Genomic DNA, 15,241 nt, shown 5'->3' on the forward strand with positions numbered 1-15,241 from the left:
AAGTCACGCAACACACAAAGTCACGCAACACACAGTCACTCAACACACACAGTCACGCAAAACACACAGTCACGCAACACACAGTCACGCAACACACAGTCACGGAACACACCCAGTCACGCAACACACAAAGTCACGCAACACACAGTCACTCAACACACACAGTCACGCAACACACACATTCTGGCAACACACACAGTCATGCAACACACAATCACTCAACACACAGTCACGCAACACACACAGTCACGCAACACACACAGTCACGCAACACACAGTCACTCAACACACAGTCACGCAACACACACAGTCACGCAACACACACAGTCACTCAACACACAAAGTCACGCAACACACAGTCACTCAACACACAGTCACGCAACACACAGTCACGGAACACACCCAGTCACGCAACACATACAGTCACGCAACATACAAAGTCACGCAACAAAAAAAAGTCACGCAACACACACAGTCACGCAACACACACAGAGTCACGCAACACACAGTCACGCAACACGGACAGTCACTCAACACACACAGTCACGCAACACACACAGTCACGCAACACACAAAGTCACGCAACACACACAGTCACGCAACACCCAGTCACGCAACACATACAGTCACGCAACATACAAAGTCACGCAACAAACAAAGTCACGCAACACACACAGTCACGCAACACACACAGTCAGTCAACACACAAAGTCACGCAACACACAGTCACTCAACACACACAGTCATGCAACACACAGTCACTCAACACACAGTCACGCAACACACACAGTCACGCAACACACACAGTCATGCAACACACAGTCACTCAACACACAGTCACGCAACACACACAGTCACGCAACACACACAGTCACTCAACACACAGTCACGCAACACACAGTCACGCAACACACACAGTCACGCAACACACAAAGTCACGCAACACACAAAGTCACGCAACACACAGTCACTCAACACACACAGTCACGCAAAACACACAGTCACGCAACACACAGTCACGCAACACACAGTCACCCAACACACACAGTCACTCAACACACATTCACTCAACACACTGTCACGCAACACACACAGTCACGCAACATACAGTCACGCAACACACAGTCATGCAACACACAGTCATGCAACACACAGTCACGCAAGACACAGTCACACAACACACACAGTCACGCAACACACAGTCACGCAAGACACAGTCACGCAACACACACAGTCACGCAACACACTGTCACTCAACACACAGTCACGCAACACACAGTCACGCAACACACACAGTCACTCAACACACAGTCATGCAACACACAGTCACGCAACACACACAGTCACTCAACACACAGTCATGCAACACACAGTCATGCATCAGACAGTCAAACAAGACACAGTCACGCAACACACACAGTCACGCAACACACAGTCACTCAACACACACAGTCACGCAACACAGTCTGGCAACACACACAGTCATGCAACACACAGTCACTCAACACACAGTCACGCAACACACACAGTCACGCAACACACACAGTCACGCAACACATTCTGGCAACACACACAGTCATGCAACACACAATCACTCAACACACAGTCACGCAACACACACAGTCACGCAACACACACAGTCACGCAACACACAGTCACTCAACACACACAGTCACGCAACACAGTCTGGCAACACACACAGTCATGCAACACACAGTCATGCAACACACAGTCATGCATCAGACAGTCAAACAAGACACAGTCAAGCAACACACACAGTCACGCAACACACACAGTCACGCAACACACAGTCACTCAACACACACAGTCACGCAACACAGTCTGGCAACACACACAGTCATGCAACACACAGTCATGCAACACACAGTCATGCATCAGACAGTCAAACAAGACACAGTCATGCAACACACAGTCACGCAGGACACAGTCACGCAACACACACAGTCACGCAACACACAGTCACTCAACACACATAGTCACGCAACACACATTCTGGCAACACACACAGTCATGCAACACACAGTCACTCAACACACAGTCACGCAACACACACAGTCACGCAACACACACAGTCATGCAACACACAGTCACTCAACACACAGTCACGCAACACACACAGTCACGCAACACACACAGTCACTCAACACACACAGTCACGCAACACACACAGTCACTCAACACACAAAGTCACGCAACACACAGTCACGCAACACACACAGTCACGCAACACACAAAGTCACGCAACAAACAAAGTCACGCAACACACACAGTCACGCAACACACACAGTCACTCAACACACAAAGTCACGCAACACACAGTCACTCAACACACAGTCACGCAACACACAGTCACGGAACACACCCAGTCACGCAACACATACAGTCACGCAACATACAAAGTCACGCAACAAACAAAGTCACGCAACACACACAGTCACGCAACACACACAGAGTCACGCAACACACAGTCACGCAACACGCACAGTCACTCAACACACACAGTCACGCAACACACACAGTCACGCAACACACAAAGTCACGCAACACACACAGTCACGCAACACACAGTCACGGAACACACCCAGTCACGCAACACATACAGTCACGCAACATACAAAGTCACGCAACAAACAAAGTCACGCAACACACACAGTCACGCAACACACACAGTCAGTCAACACACAAAGTCACGCAACACACAGTCACTCAACACACACAGTCATGCAACACACAGTCACTCAACACACAGTCACGCAACACACACAGTCACGCAACACACACAGTCATGCAACACACAGTCACTCAACACACAGTCACGCAACACACACAGTCACGCAACACACACAGTCACTCAACACACAGTCACGCAACACACAGTCACGCAACACACACAGTCACGCAACACACAAAGTCACGCAACACACAAAGTCACGCAACACACAGTCACTCAACACACACAGTCACGCAAAACACACAGTCACGCAACACACAGTCACGCAACACACAGTCACTCAACACACACAGTCACGCAACACACACATTCTGGCAACACACACAGTCATGCAACACACAATCACTCAACACACAGTCACGCAACACACACAGTCACGCAACACACACAGTCATGCAACACACAGTCACTCAACACACAGTCACGCAACACACACAGTCACGCAACACACACAGTCACTCAACACACAGTCACGCAACACACAGTCACGCAACACACACAGTCACGCAACACACAAAGTCACGCAACAAACAAAGTCACGCAACACACACAGTCACGCAACACACACAGTCACTCAACACACAAAGTCACGCAACACACAGTCACTCAACACACAGTCACGCCACACACACAGTCACGCAACACACACATTCACGCAACACACACAGAGTCACGCAACACACAGTCACGCAACACGCACAGTCACTCAACACACACAGTCACGCAACACACACAGTCACGCAACACACAAAGTCACGCAACAAACAAAGTCACGCAACACACACAGTCACGCAAGACACAGTCACGGAACACACCCAGTCACGCAACACATACAGTCACGCAACATACAAAGTCACGCAACACACAAAGTCACGCAACACACAGTCACTCAACACACACAGTCACGCAAAATACTCAGTCACTCAACACACACAGTCACGCAACACACACAGTCACGCCACACACACAGTCACGCCACACACACAGTCACGCAACACACACAGTCACGCAACACACACAGAGTCACGCAACACACAGTCACACAACACACAGTCACTTAACACACACAGTCACGCAACACACACAGTCACGCAACACACAAAGTCACGCAACAAACAAAGTCACGCAACACACACAGTCACGCAACACACACAGGCACGCAACACACACAGTCACTCAACACACAAAGTCACGCAACACACAGTCACTCAACACACACAGTCACGCAACACACACAGTCACGCAACACACAAAGTCACTCAACACACACAGTCACGCAACACACACAGTCACGCCACACACACAGTCACGCCACACACACAGTCACTCAACACACTCAGACACGCAACACACACAGTCACTCAACACACAGTCACGCAACACACACAGTCACGCAACACACACAGTCACGCAACACACTGTCACGCAACACACAGTCATGCAACACACAGTCACTCAACACACAGTCACGCAACACACACAGTCACGCAACACACACAGTCACTCAACACACAGTCACTCAACACACAGTCACGCAACACACACAGTCACGCAACACACAGTCACGCAACACACAGTCACGCAAGACACAGTCACGCAACACACACAGTCACGCAACACACAGTCACTCAACACACACAGTCACGCAAGACACAGTCACGCAACACACACAGTCACGCAACACACTGTCACTCAACACACACAGTCACGCAACACACAGTCACGCAACACACACAGTCACTCAACACATAGTCATGCAACACACAGTCATGCAACACACAGTCATGCAACACACAGTCACGCAAGACACAGTCACGCAACACACACAGTCACTCAACACACAGTCACGCAACACACACAGTCACGCAACACACACAGTCATGCAACACACAGTCACTCAACACACAGTCACGCAACACACACAGTCACGCAAAACACACAGTCACTCAACACACAGTCACGCAACACACAGTCACGCAACACACACAGTCACGCAACACACAAAGTCACGCAACAAACAAAGTCACGCAACACACACAGTCACGCAACACACACAGTCACTCAACACACAAAGTCACGCAACACACAGTCACTCAACACACACAGTCACGCAAAACACACAGTCACGCAACACACAGTCACGCAACACACAGTCACGGAACACACCCAGTCACGCAACACATACAGTCACGCAACATACAAAGTCACGCAACAAACAAAGTCACGCAACACACACAGTCACGCAACACACACAGTCAGTCATAACACAAAGTCACGCAACACACAGTCACTCAACACACACAGTCACGCAAAATACACAGTCACTCAACACACACAGTCACGCAACACACACAGTCAAGCCACACACACAGTCACGCCACACACACAGTCACGCAACACACACAGTCACGCAACACACACAGAGTCACGCAACACACAGTCACGCAACACACACAGTCACGCAACACACACAGTCACGCAACACACACAGTCACTCAACACACAAAGTCACGCAACACACAGTCACGCAACACACACAGTCACGCAACACACAGTCAGGCAACACACACAGTCACGCGACACACACAGTCACGCAACACACACAGTCACGCAACACACACAGAGTCACGCAACACACAGTCACGCAACACACAGTCACGCAACACGCACAGTCACTCAACACACACTGTCACGCAACACACACAGTCACGCAACACACAGTCACTCAACACACAAAGTCACGCAACACACACAGTCACTCAACACACACAGTCACGCAACACACAAAGTCACGCAACACACAAAGTCACTCAACACACACAGTCACGCAACATACACAGTCACGCAACACACAGTCACTCAACACACACAGTCACGCAACACACACAGTCACGCAACACACAGTAACGCAACACACAGTCACGCAAGACACAGTCATGCAACACACACAGTCACGCAACACACAGTCACTCAACACACACAGTCACGCAACACAGAGTCACGCAACACACACAGTCAAGCAACACACAGTCACGCAACACACACAGTCATGCAACACACAGTCACTCAACACACAGTCACGCAACACACACAGTTACGCAACACACACAGTCATGCAACACACAGTCACGCAACACTCAAAGTCACGCAACAAACAAAGTCACGCAAAACACACAGTCACGCAACACACACAGTCACGCAACACACGGTCACGCAACACACACAGTCACTCAACACACAAGGTCACTCAACCCACAAAGTCACTCAGCACAAAAAGTCACTCAACACACACAGTCACGCAAAACACACAGTCACGCAAAACACACAGTCACGCAGAACACACAGTCACGCATCACACACAGTCACACCACACACACAGCCACGCCACACACACAGTCACGCCACACACACAGTCACGCCACACACACAGTCACGCAACACACACAGTCACTCAACACACAGTCACGCAACACACACAGTCACGCAACACACACAGTCACGCAACACACAGTCACTCAACACACACAGTCACTCAACACACACGGTAACGCAACACACGGTCACTCAACACACACAGTCACGCAACACAAAGTCACGCAACACACAGTCACGCAACACACACAGTCACGCAACACACAGTCAGGCAACACACACAGTCACGCAACACACAGTCACGCAACACACACAGAGTCACGCAACACACAGTCACGCAACACGCACACAGTCACTCAACACACACAGTCACGCAACACACACAGTCACTCAACACACAAAGTCACGCAACACATACAGTCACGCAACACACACAGTCACTCAACACACAGTCACGCAACACACACAGTCACGCAAAACACACAGTCACGCAAAACACACAGTCACGCAACACACTCAGTCATGCAACAAACACTTTCACTCAACACACAGTCACGCAACACACTGTCACGCAACACACACAGTCATGCAACACACACAGTCACTCAACACACAGTCACGCAACACAAACAGTTACTCAACACACACAGTCACGCAAAACACACAGTCACGCAACACACACAGTCACGCCACACACACAGTCACGCCACACACAGTCACGCAACACACAGTCACGCAACACACAGTCATGCAACACACAGACACGCAAGACACAGTCACGCAACACACACAGTCACGCAACACACAGTCACTCAACATACACAGTCACGCAACACACAGTCACGCAACACACACAGTCACGAAACACACACAGTCACTCAACACACAGTCACGCAACACACAGTCACGCAACACACAGTCACGGAACACACCCAGTCACGCAACAAACAAAGTCACGCAACAGACACAGTCATGCAACACACACAGTCACTCAACACACACAGTCACTCAACACACAAAGTCACGCAACACACAGTCACGCAACACACACAGTCACGCAAAACACACAGTCACGCAACACACAGTCACGCCACACACACAGTCACGCCACACACACAGTCACGCAACACACACAGTCACGCAACACACACAGTTACTCAAGACACACAGTTACTCAACACACACAGTCACGCAACACACACAGTCACGCAACACACACAGTCACGCAACACACACAGTCACGCAACACAAAGTCACGCAACACACAGTCACGCAACACACACAGTCACGCAACACACAGTCAGGCAACACACACAGTCACGCGACACACACAGTCACGCAACACACACAGTCACGCAACACACACAGAGTCACGCAACACACAGTCACGCAACACGCACAGTCACTCAACACACACAGTCACGCAACACACACAGTCACGCAACACACAGTCACTCAACACACAAAGTCACGCAACACACACAGTCACTCAACACACACAGTCACGCAACACACAAAGTCACGCAACACACAAAGTCACTCAACACACACAGTCACGCAACACACACAGTCACGCAACACACAGTCACTCAACACACACAGTCACGCAACACACACAGTCACTCAACACACAGTAACGCAACACACAGTCACGCAAGACACAGTCACGCAACACACACAGTCACGCAACACACAGTCACTCAACACACACAGTCACGCAACACAGAGTCACGCAACACACAGTCAAGCAACACACAGTCACGCAACACACACAGTCATGCAACACACAGTCACTCAACACACAGTCACGCAACACACACAGTCACGCAACACACACAGTCATGCAACACACAGTCACGCAACACACAAAGTCACGCAACAAACAAAGTCACGCAAAACACACAGTCACGCAACACACACAGTCACGCAACACACGGTCACGCAACACACACAGTCACTCAACACACAAGGTCACTCAACCCACAAAGTCACTCAGCACAAAAAGTCACTCAACACACACAGTCACGCAAAACACACAGTCACGCAAAACACACAGTCACGCAACACAAACAGTTACTCAACACACACAGTCACGCAAAACACACAGTCACGCAACACACACAGTCACGCAACACACACAGTCACGCCACACACACAGTCACGCAACACACAGTCATGCAACACACAGTCATGCAACACACAGTCACGCAAGACACAGTCACGCAACACACACAGTCACGCAACACACACAGTCACTCAACACACAAAGTCACGCAACACATACAGTCACGCAACACACACAGTCACTCAACACACAGTCACGCAACACACACAGTCACGCAAAACACACAGTCACGCAAAACACACAGTCACGCAACACACTCAGTCATGCAACAAACACTTTCACTCAACACACAGTCACGCAACACACTGTCACGCAACACACACAGTCATGCAACACACACAGTCACTCAACACACAGTCACGCAACACAAACAGTTACTCAACACACACAGTCACGCAAAACACACAGTCACGCAACACACACAGTCACGCCACACACACAGTCACGCCACACACAGTCACGCAACACACAGTCACGCAACACACAGTCATGCAACACACAGACACGCAAGACACAGTCACGCAACACACACAGTCACGCAACACACAGTCACTCAACATACACAGTCACGCAACACACAGTCACGCAACACACACAGTCACGAAACACACACAGTCACTCAACACACAGTCACGCAACACACAGTCACGCAACACACAGTCACGGAACACACCCAGTCACGCAACAAACAAAGTCACGCAACAGACACAGTCATGCAACACACACAGTCACTCAACACACACAGTCACTCAACACACAAAGTCACGCAACACACAGTCACGCAACACACACAGTCACGCAAAACACACAGTCACGCAACACACAGTCACGCCACACACACAGTCACGCCACACACACAGTCACGCAACACACACAGTCACGCAACACACACAGTTACTCAAGACACACAGTTACTCAACACACACAGTCACGCAACACACACAGTCACGCAACACACACAGTCACGCAACACACACAGTCACGCAACACAAAGTCACGCAACACACAGTCACGCAACACACACAGTCACGCAACACACAGTCAGGCAACACACACAGTCACGCGACACACACAGTCACGCAACACACACAGTCACGCAACACACACAGAGTCACGCAACACACAGTCACGCAACACACAGTCACGCAACACGCACAGTCACTCAACACACACAGTCACGCAACACACACAGTCACGCAACACACAGTCACTCAACACACAAAGTCACGCAACACACACAGTCACTCAACACACACAGTCACGCAACACACAAAGTCACGCAACACACAAAGTCACTCAACACACACAGTCACGCAACACACACAGTCACGCAACACACAGTCACTCAACACACACAGTCACGCAACACACACAGTCACTCAACACACAGTAACGCAACACACAGTCACGCAAGACACAGTCACGCAACACACACAGTCACGCAACACACAGTCACTCAACACACACAGTCACGCAACACAGAGTCACGCAACACACAGTCAAGCAACACACAGTCACGCAACACACACAGTCATGCAACACACAGTCACTCAACACACAGTCACGCAACACACACAGTCACGCAACACACACAGTCATGCAACACACAGTCACGCAACACACAAAGTCACGCAACAAACAAAGTCACGCAAAACACACAGTCACGCAACACACACAGTCACGCAACACACGGTCACGCAACACACACAGTCACTCAACACACAAGGTCACTCAACCCACAAAGTCACTCAGCACAAAAAGTCACTCAACACACACAGTCACGCAAAACACACAGTCACGCAAAACACACAGTCACGCAACACAAACAGTTACTCAACACACACAGTCACGCAAAACACACAGTCACGCAACACACACAGTCACGCAACACACACAGTCACGCCACACACACAGTCACGCAACACACAGTCACGCAACACACAGTCATGCAACACACAGACACGCAAGACACAGTCACGCAACACACACAGTCACGCAACACACAGTCACTCAACACACACAGTCACGCAACACACAGTCACGCAACACACACAGTCACTCAACACACAGTCATGCAACACACAGTCATGCAACACACAGTCACGCAAGACACAGTCACGCAACACACACAGTCACGCAACACGCAGTCACTCAACACACACAGTCACGCAACACACAGTCATGCAACACACACAGTCATGCAACACACACAGTCACTCAACACACAGTCACTCAACACACAGTCACTCAACACACACAGTCACGCAACACACACAGTCACTCAACACACAGTCACGCAACACACACAGTCACGCAACACACACAGTCACTCAACACACAGTCACGCAACACACAGTCACGGAACACACCCAGTCACGCAACAAACAAAGTCACGCAACACACACAGTCACTCAACACACACAGTCACGCAACACACAGTCACGCAACACACAGTCACGAAACACACACAGTCACGCAACACACAGTCAGGCAACACACACAGTCATGCAACACACACAGTCACGCAACACACACAGAGTCACGCAACACACAGTAACGCAACACACAGTCACGCAACACGCACAGTCACTCAACACACACAGTCACGCAACACACACAGTCACGCAACACACACAGTCACTCAACACACAAAGTCACGCAACACACACAGTCACGCAACACATACAGTCACGCAACACACACAGTCACTCAACACACAGAGTCACGCAACACACAAAGTCACGCAACACACACAGTCACGCAACACACACAGTCACTCAACACACACAGTCACTCAACACACACAGTCACTCAAAACACACAGTCACGCAAAACACACAATCACGCAAAACACACAGTCACGCAACACACTCAGTCATGCAACAAACACTGTCACTCAACACACAGTCACTCAACACACACAGTCACGCAACACACACAATCACTCAACACACAGTCATGCAACACACAGTCACGCAAGACACTGTCACGCAACACACACAGTCACGCAACACACAGTCACTCAACACACACAGTCACGCAACACACAGTCACGCAACACACACATTCACGCCACACACACAGTCACGCAACACACAGTCACGCAACACACAGTCATGCAACACACGGAAACGCAAGACACAGTCACGCAACACACACAGTCACGCAAGACACAGTCACTCAACACACACAGTCACGCAACACACAGTCACGCAACACACACAGTCACTCAACACACAGTCATGCAACACACAGTCATGCAACACACAGTCACGCAAGACACAGTCACGCAACACACACAGTCACGCAACACAGTCACTCAACACACACAGTCACGCAACACACAGTCCTGCAACACACACAGTCATGCAACACACACAGTCACTCAACACACAGTCACTCAACACACACAGTCACGCAACACACAGTCATGCAACACACACAGTCACTCAACACACAGTCACGCAACACACACAGTCACGCAACACACACAGTCACTCAACACACAGTCACGCAACACACAGTCACGGAACACACCCAGTCACGCAACAAATCAAGTCACGCAACACACACAGTCACTCAACACACACAGTCACGCAACACACAGTCACGCAACACACAGTCACGAAACACACACAGTCACGCAACACACAGTCAGGCAACACACACAGTCATGCAACACACACAGTCACGCAACACACACAGAGTCACGCAACACACAGTCACGCAACACACAGTCACGCAACACTCAAAGTCACGCAACAAACAAAGTCACGCAAAACACACAGTCACGCAACACACACAGTCACGCAACACACGGTCACGCAACACACACAGTCACTCAACACACAAGGTCACTCAACCCACAAAGTCACTCAGCACAAAAAGTCACTCAACACACACAGTCACGCAAAACACACAGTCACGCAAAACACACAGTCACGCAGAACACACAGTCACGCATCACACACAGTCACACCACACACACAGCCACGCCACACACACAGTCACACCACACACACAGTCACACCACACACACAGTCACGCCACACACACAGTCACGCAACACACTCAGTCACGCAACACAAAGTCACTCAACACACAGTCACGCAACACACACAGTCACGCAACACACACAGTCACGCAACACACAGTCACTCAACACACACAGTCACTCAACACACACGGTAACGCAACACACGGTCACTCAACACACACAGTCACGCAACACACAGTCACGCAACACAAAGTCACGCAACACACAGTCACGCAACACACACAGTCACGCAACACACAGTCAGGCAACATACACAGTCACGCAACACACAGTCACGCAACACACACAGAGTCACGCAACACACACAGTCACGCAACACGCACACAGTCACTCAACACACACAGTCACGCAACACACACAGTCACGCAACACACACAGTCACTCAACACACAAAGTCACGCAACACATACAGTCACGCAACACACACAGTCACTCAACACACAGTCACGCAACACACACAGTCACGCAAAACACACAGTCACGCAAAACACACAGTCACGCAACACACTCAGTCATGCAACAAACACTGTCACTCAACACACAGTCACGCAACACACTGTCACGCAACACACACAGTCATGCAACACACACAGTCACTCAACACACAGTCACGCAACACAAACAGTTACTCAACACACACAGTCACGCAAAACACACAGTCACGCAACACACACAGTCACGCCACACACACAGTCACGCCACACACAGTCACGCAACACACAGTCACGCAACACACAGTCATGCAACACACAGACACGCAAGACACAGTCACGCAACACACACAGTCACGCAACACACAGTCACTCAACACACACAGTCACGCAACACACAGTCACGCAACACAAACAGTCACTCAACACACAGTCACACAACACACAGTCACGCAACACACAGTCACGGAACACACCCAGTCACGCAACAAACAAAGTCACGCAACACACACAGTCATGCAACACACACAGTCACTCAACACACACAGTCACTCAACACACAAAGTCACGCAACACACAGTCACGCAACACACACAGTCACGCAAAACACACAGTCACGCAACACACAGTCACGCCACACACACAGTCACGCCACACACACAGTCACGCAACACACACAGTCACGCAACACACACAGTTACTCAAGACACACAGTTACTCAACACACACAGTCACGCAACACACACAGTCACGCAACACACACAGTCACGCAACACAAAGTCACGCAACACACAGTCAGGCAACACACACAGTCACGCGACACACACAGTCACGCAACACACACAGTCACGCAACACACACAGAGTCACGCAACACACAGTCACGCAACACGCACAGTCACTCAACACACACAGTCACGCAACACACACAGTCACGCAACACACAGTCACTCAACACACAAAGTCACGCAACACACACAGTCACTCAACACACACAGTCACGCAACACACAAAGTCACGCAACACACAAAGTCACTCAACACACACAGTCACGCAACACACACAGTCACGCAACACACAGTCACTCAACACACACAGTCACGCAACACACACAGTCACTCAACACACAGTAACGCAACACACAGTCACGCAAGACACAGTCACGCAACACACACAGTCACGCAACACACAGTCACTCAACACACACAGTCACGCAACACAGAGTCACGCAACACACAGTCAAGCAACACACAGTCACGCAACACACACAGTCATGCAACACACAGTCACTCAACACACAGTCACGCAACACACACAGTCACGCAACACACACAGTCATGCAACACACAGTCACGCAACACACAAAGTCACGCAACAAACAAAGTCACGCAAAACACACAGTCACGCAACACACACAGTCACGCAACACACGGTCACGCAACACACACAGTCACTCAACACACAAGGTCACTCAACCCACATAGTCACTCAGCACAAAAAGTCACTCAACACACACAGTCACGCAAAACACACAGTCACGCAAAACACACAGTCACGCAACACAAACAGTTACTCAACACACACAGTCACGCAAAACACACAGTCACGCAACACACACAGTCACGCAACACACAGTCATGCAACACACAGACACGCAAGACACAGTCACGCAACACACACAGTCACGCAACACACAGTCACTCAACACACACAGTCACGCAACACACAGTCACGCAACACACACAGTCACTCAACACACAGTCATGCAACACACAGTCATGCAACACACAGTCACGCAAGACACAGTCACGCAACACACACAGTCACGAAACACACACAGTCACGCAACACACAGTCACGCAACACACAGTCACGAAACACACACAGTCACGCAACACACAGTCAGGCAACACACACAGTCATGCAACACACACAGTCACGCAACACACACAGAGTCACGCAACACACAGTAACGCAACACACAGTCACGCAACACGCACAGTCACTCAACACACACAGTCACGCAACACACACAGTCACGCAACACACACAGTCACTCAACACACAAAGTCACGCAACACACACAGTCACGCAACACATACAGTCACGCAACAAACACAGTCACTCAACACACAGAGTCACGCAACACACAAAGTCACGCAACACACACAGTCACGCAACACACACAGTCACTCAACACACACAGTCACTCAACACACACAGTCACTCAAAACACACAGTCACGCAAAACACACAGTCACGCAAAACACACAGTCACGCAACACACTCAGTCATGCAACAAACACTGTCACTCAACACACAGTCACTCAACACACACAGTCACGCAACACACACAATCACTCAACACACAGTCATGCAACACACAGTCACGCAAGACACTGTCACGCAACACACACAGTCACGCAACACACAGTCACTCAACACACACAGTCACGCAAAACACACAGTCACGCAACACACACATTCACGCCACACACACAGTCA

This window comes from Telmatherina bonti, assembly GCF_933228915.1.
Source record: "Telmatherina bonti genome assembly, chromosome: 3".
NCBI lineage: Eukaryota > Metazoa > Chordata > Actinopteri > Atheriniformes > Telmatherinidae > Telmatherina > Telmatherina bonti.